The sequence below is a fragment of the Scyliorhinus torazame genome, chromosome 2 (assembly GCF_047496885.1).
Source record: "Scyliorhinus torazame isolate Kashiwa2021f chromosome 2, sScyTor2.1, whole genome shotgun sequence".
NCBI classification, from domain to species: Eukaryota; Metazoa; Chordata; class Chondrichthyes; order Carcharhiniformes; family Scyliorhinidae; genus Scyliorhinus; species Scyliorhinus torazame.
The window spans coordinates 132,085,504-132,099,598 of record NC_092708.1 but is presented as its reverse complement, the minus strand read 5'-3'; positions in this window follow the sequence as shown (position 1 = coordinate 132,099,598).

Genomic DNA, 14,095 nt, shown 5'->3' with positions numbered 1-14,095 from the left:
AAGTGGCCATATTTCCCGGGATCCTTTGTAAGTGGCCATCCCAGATGGCTACAATACATTTTAATACGTCCATCACCTCCTCTACTGTAATGCGAACTGTCCCCAATATATCGCCAGTAACCTTCCCAGGTTCCCAAGTCTTCATGTCTTTCTCCACAGTAAGGACAGAGAAATATTCATTGAGAATTTCGCCCATCTCATGCGGTTCCACACGGGTCCACTTTGGTCCTAGAGGGCTCCTATTCTCTCTCTAGTGGATTCACCATAATCCTCTCAGCCAAAGCTACCTCATGCCCCCATTTTGCCCTCCTAATTTCCTTCTTGAACATACTCCTGTATCCCGTGTACACCTCCAGGAATCCCTCGATTCCAGCTGCTTGTACCTGAGCCATGCCTCCTTTTTCCTAGCCACAACCTCAATTTGTTTTGTCAGCCAGGGTTCCCTACTCCTGCCAGCCTTGCCCTTCACCCTTGCCCTTCACCCTAACAGGTGACCTGAACTCGAGCTATTTCACTATTGAAGGCCTTCCACTTGCCGGAGGGCCCTTTGCCCTCAAACAAGCTACTCGAATCAACCCTTGCAAGCTCCTATATAATTCCATCAAAATTCATCTTGCCCCAATTTAGAACTTGCATCTGTGGACCAGTTTAGTATAAAACTTTGAAGAAAAAGGCAGGCGGGGGGGGGATCCACATCATATCGTTGGTGGGCATCCTCTGATTCACTCGCCCCGCCATCAACTCAGCAAATTGATGATCCAGGCAACATTTTTAAAGGCCACGCCAATGAACAGCAAATGTTCACTTCATCTATTGCCCTGCTAAGTACTGAAGCAAAATAGTTATGCTTCTATTCAATTTAAAGTGAATGTAAACTTCTGTCATGACACTGAACCATGCAACAATATAACCTAGCAGTAAGTTTGTGAAAACATGGGTCATTATATAGGAACATAGAAATAGGATGATTCAGCCATTTGGCTCAAGGCTGCTTTGCCATTCACCTAGATCATGGCTGATCTTCTATCTCAATGCTATTTTCCTGCTCTAGACCCACAGGCTTTGATGTCTTTGTTGTTGGATAGATTTCTAAATATTAGAGGCAGTGTAGCAGTAGAGCAGAATGCTATCAGCATGCGTGGAAGCTGACATCGCACCTGCGGGGGATTTCAGCAAGGGGCAGCACATGAATAGAATTGACAAGGGCATGATGGTGCATTGGTGAGAAAATAAGCCATTGTTCGATACACTCTATTGGCATTCAGAGAGTGGAACCAACCAAGGCAGTTTCACCTAGAGCTAGATAATGGAGGAATGGCGTTGGTAGAAGCTGGCATTATCAACTGTGCCAAAGCTGCAGAGAGGACTGATAATGCACCAATGTCAGAGACATTTCTGAACAAGTAATTGATGTTTGATTGGAAATATAAAAAGGACATGCTTTACCAAGATTATTCAAAAATACTACATCTAAGATTTCTCAAAGAAGGGATCTATTTGTTTGCTTACTTTCTGCATGTTCAAGAACACTATCTCTGTATGATTCAGCACCTGAATACTCCCATGTTCTCCTGTGTTCTTCGCCATGTGGTGTCACAATAATTGCTTCCTTTTGGTGATTAGTGTTCAGTTTCCTGCTGAAAACAACATTTAATTTCAACACAAAAATTGTTCAGGAATGCAATCATCCAAATTCAAACTACAAAGTACTGAATGGTGATGCAATGGCAACCAGTATAATATATGGTCCAAACCCATAACTACAATAAGATAAAAATGTTCTAATTAGTAGCTAAAAATTAAGATGTTGAACATCATTACAGTGTTGATATCCTGTTCCTTCCTTGCTTGCATTCAAATGAATTGAACCAGTTTTGTGCTGGCAATGACCAGGTGTATGTAGGAGTGTAGCTATGCTGAGGAATTAAGAACTTTTATCATTACTGCAAATGTTGATTGCCAGCACATTTTACATCAATAATATTTATATTGGGCCAGTAACAATACCATCAGAATTGCTGGGCTAGAAAATGCGATATTAAAAAGGTCTCATCATAATAATAATCTTTATTATTGTCACAAGTAGGCTTACATTAACACTGCATTAATGTTACTGTGAAAATCCCCCAGTCGCCACACTCCAGTGCCCGTTCAGGTACACTGAGGGAGAATTCAGAATGTCCAATTCACCTAGCGAGCACGTCTTTCAGGACTTGTGGGAGGAAACCGGAGCACCGGCGCAAACCCACACAGGGGAGAACATGCAGATTCCGCACAGACAGTGACCGCAAGCGGAAATCGAACCCGGGGCCCAGGCGGTGTGAAGCAACAGTGCTACCATGTTGACCAAATGATCACAATTACCAATACCCAAATATAATCTGTATCTATAACTGATAATGTAAGTCTTTTCCCTTACCCATCATAAAGAATAGTGCCAGGATGACTAATGGATCGTTTCATCTGCAACATCGAAAAAGTAAGTTACCACTTTGAAAATCATCTAAATTAGGCTTGCATCACAGCTTAATTTATATCAGTGCAAATCATGAAAAAGACAAAGTTTGACAAGAAATAGCAGTAGACAAATTGCAAAAGCATTACTTAATGTACTTTTTAAAAAATAGTATCATACCCGAACCATCTGAACAGGTGTTGGTGATACAGGAGAGACAAGTGGATCAGTGTGAGAAAGTTGGAACATTTCTGGCTTAAACTTGGCATTGGCTATTTTCATACACTCATCAAGAGTTGTAATGAAGGTATTGCAAGTGGCACTGAGCAAGGATGAGGCTTCATTCATGTTCTATGAAACAAACAAAAATGGTATTTAAATATACAGATTTTACAACATACTTTAAATGTAGACTGCACTATTGATCGCTGTTGTGTATCTGTGGTTATCCAAATACTAAACTAGAAGAACCTAAAAGCTTTACGTAATTTATAGATTCCATGCAAAATGTTTTTAAATAAGTTATGTAATATGGAGCAGCACTTCATCTGACTCTTATTATTTGAATAACAACTCAACCTTTGTTTATTTTAGAGATTGAGCTGGCAACTGTTCATTCATTCATAAAGTTCGAGCAGGAATATAGACAAACACTTACCTTAACCTGATAATGAAGAAAACAGAAAAAGAGAAGAGAGCATCTACTCTTTTGTATAATATTCACAGAAATAGTGAAGCTACTGAATTCATTTCCAGAGATGGTAGTCAGGGCACAAACATTCAAGATTATATTTAATTGGTGGATATAGGAATATTGGTACAAGTTCCCAAATGTGAATAGACCTTTTTCGTCAGATGGATGATGAGCACTAACGTGAACCTCTTGGGGCTTATGACCCATTTATATTGGGTTCTTATGTATTTCTATGACCTGGGAGAATGATCTACACATAGCAAAAATGAAAGACAAACAGTTTTATAGTCAGTCCATCTGAAAGAGTTTGACTTCAGGAACTTCTAATTATGGCCCAACAGTCCACTGAATATCCCGAGAGTTGGACATTTAATTGCATGTCTACCAAAGCTAAACTACCTATCCGTATATCTTCTGATACATCATACCTCGGCAGAGGATGAGAAACTTGGCTGGTCTTGTTTGACAGACTCTTGTATTGTCTGAACTTGCTGCATCAATAAGTCACAGTACAATCGAAGTTCTGACATCTTAGTTTTGAGAGACTCATTGGTTTCACTGATTTCTAGAGAATTCAAATAAAAGTACACAATTTACAGATGAGCAGAAGGATTAATTTACCACAATTACACAAACAAGGTCAGTATCAGTTTGTTCAGCAAGAGCAAATACACGATTAGAATAGACTGATAAGGAAAGTCAGTGCAGTACCAACGTCAGTTAGGTTTTTTTGCAACTTAGTGTAATTTACAAAATAAACGTCAGTAACTTAAGAGTGCAACTAATGTTTTTCAACATATATCTACAACATATATCTAAATGGTTATAATTGTTCCATTTACTGTTATTTTCCTAATCAGCGTGAGGTTAGTGGGCACTGTCAATTACTTGTTTACTTTGTACATTTGCATATGATCACCTCCAAATGGCTTCAAGATCTAGTTACATTCACTAAAATGGGTATAAGAAATAGTGCAAGGATGACCAGAAAAAATCAATTATTTGCACATCTGTTTATCAGGAAAACAAGTTACACAGAGACCTTATAGTTGCCTTTATTTGTGTTACAAGTCTGTTTGCAGTTAATGTTACCTTTTTCCTTTTTAGTCCTGGTGTCTGTCAGACATGCTTTTGAACTTCCTAGTGCCACCAACCATCTCTGCCTTTCAGCAGCATTGACTGATTTCACATAGAAATGCTGCTCGCCAGGAATAATCAGCTCCATTCGTGTGCTGTCTGTTGGATGTACTGATTTTAAAGAAAAATAACTTATGAAATGCTCTTGTGGTACGTCAAGTGCAATAAACATTTTTGGAAATGTGTATTTATAAACTACTATTGGTACTCTGATTTCCATAAAAAAGGTTAGCAATCTACAACAATCTACAAGCTATCTGATAAATTATCAACATTTGATCCTCTGGGATAAACCTCTAGTATGTGTGTATGAAACTGATGCTTAGGACATTCCACCCAAAATTCTAAAACGCAGAATTTAAAGAACTCTAAAATGAAGATCCCACAGTAGCATTCTGTCACACGGATCATGGAAAGAAATACATAAGATAAACTAATTTCACTTATGATCTTTTGACTTAGGAAATAGGTTATTCTTCACCTTTAATTTCACATACAGCCATTTTGATACTTCCTTTGCTGCCTTTGTTAACATCATCCTGAGAATCATAATAGGAAAGTATGCCATTATCCAGTATGAACCAACGAGGCTGCCAACCTAGGAGAAATAACAATTGGAAAACCTTATGTTTTGAAGCTTTAAAGTTCCCAGGACAGGAACTAGTTAACTTTTACTGCCTTTGGAACTAATCCTACCCAATTAATTTTGGCCTGGCCAAATGACTATTTTGATCCCAATTCTGTATGGTAAAAGTAATAGAAAATCTTAAATATTAAGAGCCATTGATGTAGGCTACATCCTTGCATAGTGAAGCACGGATTAGTATAGATTAGGTGCTGCAAAAGGTTAGCAAAATGTTCTGGAACCTGGCTCAAATCTAGGAAAAGATGAATTAAAAGTATTCTGCCAATTGTAAGCTCCTACATGAAATATGTAGGTCAGGTTGAACCCAGTTCCTACGCACACAACTCTTAAACTCCAAAATGGAAACACAACTCTAAACTCCAAAATGGAAATGCTACACATGCACATTTCAATTCGAATCAGGGTAAATATCGTTTTGGAAAATAAACGTCAATTTGGAACTGGCTGTGTTACGCTCCAGATCCGAAAGTATTTGATACCAGCTCTGGAATCTGAAATAGAAAAGTGCTGAGTTCCCAGGACAAATATACCTCACCTTGCTTAGGATATATTTTTTAAATACTTTCATAGTGAATGCAAGTTCAGAGGTCACATTGGCTGAAGCTAATGTGGTCTAGCTTGGAAAATAATACAAGAGAAAAACTCAACTGTTGGTACCTCAAGTATACCATTGTCAGTGGTTGAGTAGTAGCTTCCCTGACCATTACCTTGCTCAAGATTGCTTAGGAATATGCAGCTAAGGAGAAAATATTTTTAAATTTAAAATTCCACTCTCCATTTGATCAAATTAAATATGAATTCAAAAACTGTGTTAAAGAAATATGCATTTCCTATTATATAGCAACTTTCACATCCTCGGCAGGTCACAGCCGATGAACTACTTTTGAAATATAACAATTGGGTTTTTAAAAAATGAAATGTAAGCTGTCAATTTATACACATCAAGGTAATAGAAACAGAGGTAACGGAACAGTTAATCTGGTCGGCGAGGTACATATAAGAACATATTCTTATATGAAGGGGCAGCACGGTAGCACAGTGGTTAACACAGTTGCTTCACAGCTCCAGGGTCCCAGGTTCGATTCCAGCTTGGGTCACTGTCTGTGCGGAGTCTGCCCATTCTCCCAGTGTCTGTGTGGGTTTCCACCGGGTACTCTGGTTTCCTCCCCTAACCCAAACATGTGCAGGTTAGGTGGCTTGGTCATGATAAATTGCCCTTAGTGTCCAAAAAAGGTTAGGTGGGGTTACTGGGTTACAGGGATTGGGTGGAGGTGTGGGCTTGGGTGGGGTGCTCTTTCCAAGTGCCGGTGCAGACTCAATGGGCCAAATGGCCTCCTTCTGCACTGTAAATTCTATGATATATTAGGAGTAGTAGACCATTCAGCCCGTTGAGCCTGCTCTGCCATTCAATGACTGATCTGATTGTGGCCTACTTACTTGCCTGCCCCTCCATAACCCTTGATTCCTTTGTAGATCAAAAATCTGGCTAACTCAGCCTTGCTGGAGAGGAGAATTCAGCCTCAGAAAAGAAAATCCTCCTTATCTCCATCTTAAATGAGAGAGCCCTTATTTTAAAACTGTGTCCCCTAGTTCACGATTCCCCCATGAGGGAAACATTATCTCAGCATCAACCTACTGTCAAACCCCCTCAGAATTTTATATGTTTCAATAAGATCATATTTTATTCTTCTAAACTCCTATGAGTATAGATCGAACCTGCTCAACCTCTTCTCCTATGTCCGACCCCTCATCTTGGGAATCAACCAAGTAAACTTGCTCTGAACTGCTTCTAATGCAAGTAAGGTGACCAAAACGAGACAGCACTTCTAGTGTGGTCTCATCAATGCCTTTGCAGCTGTAGAAAGACTTTCCTACTTTTATACTCCATCCTCTTTGCAAGAAAGGCTAACATTCCGTTTGCCTTCCTAATCACATTCTGGGCCGGCATGTTGACGTTTCACGTGCAAGTACACACAGGTCCCTCTGTGCTGCAGCATTCTGCAGCCTCTTCCCATTCAAATATTTTGATTTTCTATTCTTACTGCCAAAGCGGAAACCTCACATTTTTGCACATTATACTCCACCTGCTAAATTCTTGTCCACTCACTTAACCTAACTATATTCTTTTGCAGATTCTTAGTATCCTCCTATCTATCTTCATATGGTTAGCAAATTTGGCTACAATGTAACCAGTCCCTTCATTTAAATCATTAATATAGACCGTAAATAGTTGAGGCCCCAGCACTGATCCTCCCTGTGGCCACATGGTAGCACAGTGGTTAGCACTGTTGCTTCACAGCGCCAGGAACCCGGGTTCGATTCCCGGCTTGGGTCACCGTGTGTGCGGAGTCTGCACGTTCTCCCCGTGTCTGTGTGAGTTCCCTCCGGGTGCTCCGGTTTCCTCCAACAAGTCCTGAAAGACGTGCTTGTTAGGTGAATTGGACATTCTGAATTCTCCCTCAGTGTACCCGAACAGGTGTCGGAGTGTGGCGACTAGGGGATTTTCACAATAACTTCATTGCAGTGTTAATGTAAGCCTGCTTGTGACATGAATAAAGATAATGTTAAGTTTGCCATCTTGAAAATGAATCATTTATCCTTAGATTCTGTTTGCCGCTAGTTAACCTGTCCTCCATCCATGCTTATGTATCAGCCCCAACATCATAGTTCTCATCTTGTGTGGTAACCTTTAATGTGGCACCTTACTGCCCTTTGAAAATTCAGATACACAATATCTCCTGGTTCCCATTGATTCACCCGATTATATCTCAAAGTACACTAATAAATTTGTCAAACATGATTTATCTTTCACAAAATCATGTTGACTCTGTTTGATTGTATTATGATTTTCTAACTGCCCACTACTATCTCTTTAATACTAGATTCCAACATTTTCCGCAATGACAGACTTTTTGTTAACTGCCTATAGATTCCTGCTTTCTGTCTCCCTTGTTTGTTGAACAGAGGTGTTACATTTGCAGTTTTCCAATCTGCTGAGACCTTTCCAGAATCTAGGGAATTTTCGAAAATTACAACCAATACAACCACTATCCTGGCAGCCACTTCATTAAGACCCTAGGATGCCAGCCATGAGGTCTTGTGAAAATCAAGTCCTATTAGCATTCCCATTACTTTTTCTCTAGTAGGGATTGTCTTAAATCCCACCCTCCCTTTGCCTCTTGATTTTCTATTGTTCTTGGGATGCATTTTGTGTCTTCGACTATGAAGATAGATACATACTTGCTCAAAGCCTTTGCAATTTCCTGTATCCCATTATTAGTTCTTCAGTCTCATCATCTGAGGGACCAACGCTCACTTTAGCTATTCTTTTCCTTTTTATATACAGGGACCGGACCCCTTATCTGGCATCCCAAAAGGTAGCTACACTTGATGATGGTGCCATATGTAGCAATTTGAAATTGGTGTGCAGATTACTTTGTCAAGCTCTCACTATATCTGGTAACACCAATTACCTAGATACGCAGATCATAATTGTCTCTCTGTAGTTCTAAAGTTCAAACCTATATTATCCTTAGTTCAATGTCAAAAAGGCCAGCAGGAAATCCTGTGTCTGGCAGGACCACCAAGAGGAAACATTTATCGCTGAGAATTAAGCTGAAAGTGAAGTTACTAATTGGGGAGAAAAGGGTAAACAAAGAAGAAAGAAAATTACAGCACAGGAGCAGGACCTTCGGCACTCCAAGCCTGCACCGAACATACTCCCCGTCTGAACTAAACCGCCTGCACTTCCGGAGACCATATCCTTCTATTCATGTATTTGTCAAGACGCCCCTTAAAAGTCACTATCGTATCTGCTTCCACTACCTCCCCGGGCAGTGGGTTCAGGGTTCCCACCACCCTCTGTGTAATAAACGTGCCTCGTACATCTCCTTTAAACCTTGCCCCTCGCACATTAAACCTATGCCCCTCAGTAATTGACTCTTCCACCCTGGGAAAAAGCTTCTGACTCTCCATTCTGTCCATGCCCCTCATAATCTTGTAAACTTCTATCAGGTTGCCTCACAATCTCCATCGTTCCAGTGAGGACAAACCAGGTTTCTCCAACCTCTCCTCATCGCTAATGCCCTCCATACCAGGCAACATCCTGGTAAATCTTTTCTGAACTCTCTCCAAAGCTTCCACAGAATCATAGAATTTATAGTGCAGAAGGAGGCCATTTGGCCCATTGAGTCTACACCAGCCTTTGGAAAGAGCACCCTACTCAAGCCCACACCTCCACCCCATCCCCGTAACCCCACCCAACCTGCGTGGACACTAAGGGTAATTTAGCATGGCCAATCCACCTAACCTGCACATCTTTGGACTGTAGGAGGAAACCAGAGCACCTGGAGGAAACCCACACACACGGGGAGAACGTGCAGACTCTGCACAAACAGTTACCAAGCCGGGAATCGAACCTGGGACCCTGGAGCTGTGAAGCAACTGTGCTAACCACTGTGCTACCGTGCTGCATTTGAACATCCCAGTACAGTAAGCCGTTTGTAGTGTGGCGACCAGAATTAAACACTATATTCCAAGCGTGGCCTAACTAAGGTTCTATAAAGCTGCAGCATGACTTGCCAATTTTTAAACTCAATGCCCTAGCCAATGACGGCAAGCATGCTGTATGCCTTCTTGACTACCTTCTCCACTTGCGTTGCCACTTTCAGTGACCTGTACCTGCAGACCCAGATCCCACGGACTATCAATACTATTAAGGGTTCTGCCATTTACTGTATATTTTCCATCTGTATTAGACCTTCAAAATGCATTACCTCACATTGGTCCGGATAAATTCCATCTGCCATCTTTCCGCCCAAGTCTCCAACCGATCTATATCCTGCTGTATCCTCTGACAGTCCTCATTGCTATCCGCAGTTCCACCAACTTTTGAGTCGTCCGCAAACTTACTAACCAAATCAGTTACATTTTCTTCCAAATCATTTCTATATATTACAAACAGCAAGAGCCCCAGCACAGATCCTGAGGAACGCCACTAGTCACAGCCCTCCATTCAGAAACGCATTCTTCCATTGCTACCCTCTGTCTTCTATGACCGAGCTAGTTTGTATCCATTTTGCCAGCTTACCTCTGATCTCGTGCGACTTCACCTTCTGTACCAGTCTGCCATGAGGGACCTTGTCAAAGGCCTGACTGAAGTCCATGTAGACAATATCCACTGCCCTGCCCTCATCATCATCTTTGTCACTTCCTCGAAAAACTTAATCAAGTTAATGAGACATGACCTCCCCTTCACAAAACCATGTTGCTTCTCGCTAACACGTCCACTTATTTCCAAGTGGGAGTAAATCCTGTCTCAAAGAATCCTCCCCAATAATTTCCCTACCACTGACGTAAAGCTCACCAGCCTGCAATTACCTGGATTATCCTTGCTACCCTTCTCAAACAAAGGAACAACTTTGGTTATTCTCCAATCCTCTGGGACCTCCCTGTAGCCAGTGAAGATACAAAGATTTATCTCAAGACCCCAGCAATTTTCTCCCTCGCCTCGTTCAATATTCTGGGGTATATCCCATCAGGCCCTGGGGACTTGTCTACTTTAATGTTTTTCAAGTACCCAATACCTCCTCCTTTATTTGTTTGATATCAGTAAAAAGATTAAGTGAAGAGTACGGTGTTGGTACATCAACCATTTATGATTTAAAGAAGCAAAAGGAGAAGTTTCTTAAAGTTGATGCTGTCAGTGATTTGTCTTAGTTAATGGATAATAGGAAAAACTCCATCAATCAAGACCGTCAATGTAGACAAAGTGTTACTAGAGTGAATCCGGCAGTATCAGCGCTAGAAAAATCCATTTGATCATTCATTACCATGGTCAAGTGAAAGTGTTCCATGAAAAGCTAGATTTAACAACACCATGTAAATACTCAAGTTGGGGTAACAAATGCTCAAAAACGCTATAGTGTACGTCTGCTAAAAGTATGCGGCCAAAAGGCTTCAGGTGCCCATGAAGCTGCAATAGCATAATAGGATGAATTTTCCACAATAATATTGGATGGTCTAACAGCAGATCAGATGTACAATGCTGATGAGACCTCTATATTAGAGAGATGTTCCCAAGAATACCAATGTAACTGCGGATGAGATAGCACCAACGGGATTCGAAGGAACGAACGGCTTACTGTACTGGGATGTTCAAATGCAGCAAGTACCTACAAATGTAAATTGCTTGTTATTGGTAAAAGTCAGAATTCTAGCTCTTTCAAGGGGGATCAAGGATTTTCCTGATGTTTACAAGTCCACTAAGTGCATATGGATGATTAGACTAATTTTCCTTGATTGGTACGAGAACCATTTTGCCCCTAAAGCCCGGGGACTGTAACATGATGTTATTTTGTGATAATCGTGCTGCATATCCCAATGCTGAACTCATCATTAGGATCAATTTGTTTGGAGTTTATTGGTCACTTGCCAGCCCATGGATAAAGGCATTCAAGTACAAGGCTGAATTCATGCACAAATGCTCACTGCACGCAGCAGAGACTTGGGATTTAAGGTGTTCCAAAATAATTCAATGCAAAAGATGCACTCTGGAGTGCTGGGAAGGTCTAGGCTAAAGTACCCAAAGATATTTTGATAAATGGATGGCACAACTTGTGGCCATTTATCGTGTTTTTAAATGGCGACGGTGAAATTGCACCTGATTTTATAGTTTTCGTGTGTCTGAAACAAAAGTTAAAGATTTATTGGCATATGCAAAGGATTGTGTTATGTGCTGAAGCCAAGTTGTTGGATGAAGAAGCGGTTGAGGATTGTCTGAATATTGACAACGGTGCTCTAGTTCACCTCGTTCCTCGCTGATAGCAAAATACGTGACATGGTTATGAAAAGAATAAACAGAACAAGAGTGATAATAAAGATGATGAAAATGGTGGATAAGCATTAGAGAGGAATTAATTTATGGGATGGAGCAGAAGAGCTTCATTACGGAGCAGCATATTACGTGGTTCTACAAAATCCAAGAGCTGTTTCTGAAAGAAAGGCTCACCTATTTGAAACAACTTAAGCTGCAGTGGATATAATAATAATCTTTATTAGTGTCACAAGTAGGCTTTACATTAGCACTGCAATGAAGTCACTGTGAAAATCCCATAGTCGCCACACTCCGGTGACTGTTGGGGTACACGGAGGAAGCATTCAGAATATCCAATTCACCCAACAAGCACATTTTTCGCGACTTGTGGGAGGAAACCGGTGCACCTGGAGGAAACCCACGGAGACATGGGTAGAACGTGCAGACTCCGCACAGTGACCAAGCCAGGAATCAAACCCGGGTCCATGGTGCTGTGAAGCAACAGTGCTAACCACCGTGCCACCCATTTATATTAGGTACAATGGAGACCACACCTTCAACTTCTGCAGCCTATGTCTGTACAGCAGCTGACTCTTCTTTGGTTAAGATTGAATATATGAAAATAAAGATTAAAATAATAAAACAATAAAAGCAAATAAAAGCCTTTTAGTCTTTATTTTTCATACTGTTGTCATGTTTTAGAAGTGCACTGTATGAGACCCCCAAATCCAATTTCTCCTTTCTTTTTTTTTTAAGGCATCCGTTGCTGGTTTCAAACTTGCCCAATCCTCTGGCCTACTTCTTTGAATCAATATTCACAGATTTGTACACCTTTGCTTTCAATTCATTACCACCCTTAACTTCCTTGGCTAGCCATGGAATGTGCATCCTTCTGGTAGAGTCTTTCTTCCTCAAAAGGAATACATCTTCGTTGAGAATTATGAAATATCTCCTTAAATGTCTGCCCTTGTTTCTCTACCTTTTTAGCTATTTACGGTCTAATTTTGCCAATTCTGTCTTCACACCATTGTAATTGCCTTTATTTTTAAGTTTAAGATAATAGTTATGGACCCACATTTCTCACTCTCAAACTGCAAGTGAAATTCTATCATGTTATGATCACTTTTGTCAAGAGGATCCTTTACTATCTCATTATCAGGTCTAAAATAGCCTGGTTCTTAGTAGGTTCCAAAAGATAAAAGCAAAATGCTGTGAATTCTGGAGATCTGAAATTAAAACAGGAAGTTCTGAAAAATCTCAGCAAGTCTGGCAGAATCTGTGAAAAGAGAAACAGAGTTCACGTTTTGAGGTGTGGGAGATGGATTGGTCATAGTTGAGTGCCAGATCAACCAGTGTGAAAGGAACCTCGGCTCAGGAAAAAGGAAGACTTGCCAGAAGTGCCATTTGGTAAGGGGGCATCATCAAAACAAATGCAGCACAGAGTCGGAGGAACTGCGAGAATGGGATGGTCTCCTTCCCGTAAGCAGGGTGTGAGGAACTGTAGTCGAGGTAGCTGTGGGAGTCAGAGGGCAATAAGTATTGGTGGTCAGTCTCGCACCAGAAAAGGAGACAGAAATCAAAGAAGGGAAGTGTTGGAGATGGACCATGTGAAGGTGAGAGTGGGGTGGAAATTGGAAGCAAAATCGATAAATTCTGATATATTTTTATTTTTCTGCAGCCAAGGATCACCTGCACACCCTCCCCGTCTACATTGGTTAAACACAGCCCTCGACCTTGTCTATCCAATTTCCCGCTTTCATCTCACTATCCAAAGTCCCCTACACACTTTCAATTATGATAGTCGCTGCTCAAAATGCAATCAGTTCTTCATTGGAGAGACCAAATATGGTCAGATTTACTGCTTTGCAGAGCGCCTCCATCACCTGGCATTTTAGTTCTCCACATGCTCTCATGCTGATCTCTTCTATCCTTGGCCTGCTGATGTATTCATCTTCAACAAAAGATCGTGGAACAGGACCTAATCTTTCAATGAGGCATTTCACAGTCCTCCCAACTCAACCCTAAGTTAAACAACTTCAGGTCATAATATCTGCTATTTGTTTCCATTTTCTATGTAGGGATTGGGTTAAATTTTGTTTGTTTTCTCGTTTTTGTATCAAGGAGGGAGCTGTTGATCATTCTACCATTCTTAATTCCTCTGGACGCACCTTTTGTTTCTTTACTTTCACTATTACCTTTACACTCGCACTTATTTGTGATTTAAACTTTTCCGTCTTCCACACTATTATAGACCTTTTTGTCCATCTTGAGGGTACGACATCCCTAACTTTTCCCAGTTCTGATTCAAGTTCATCACCTTTAAACATTAACTTCCTCTCTCCACAGATG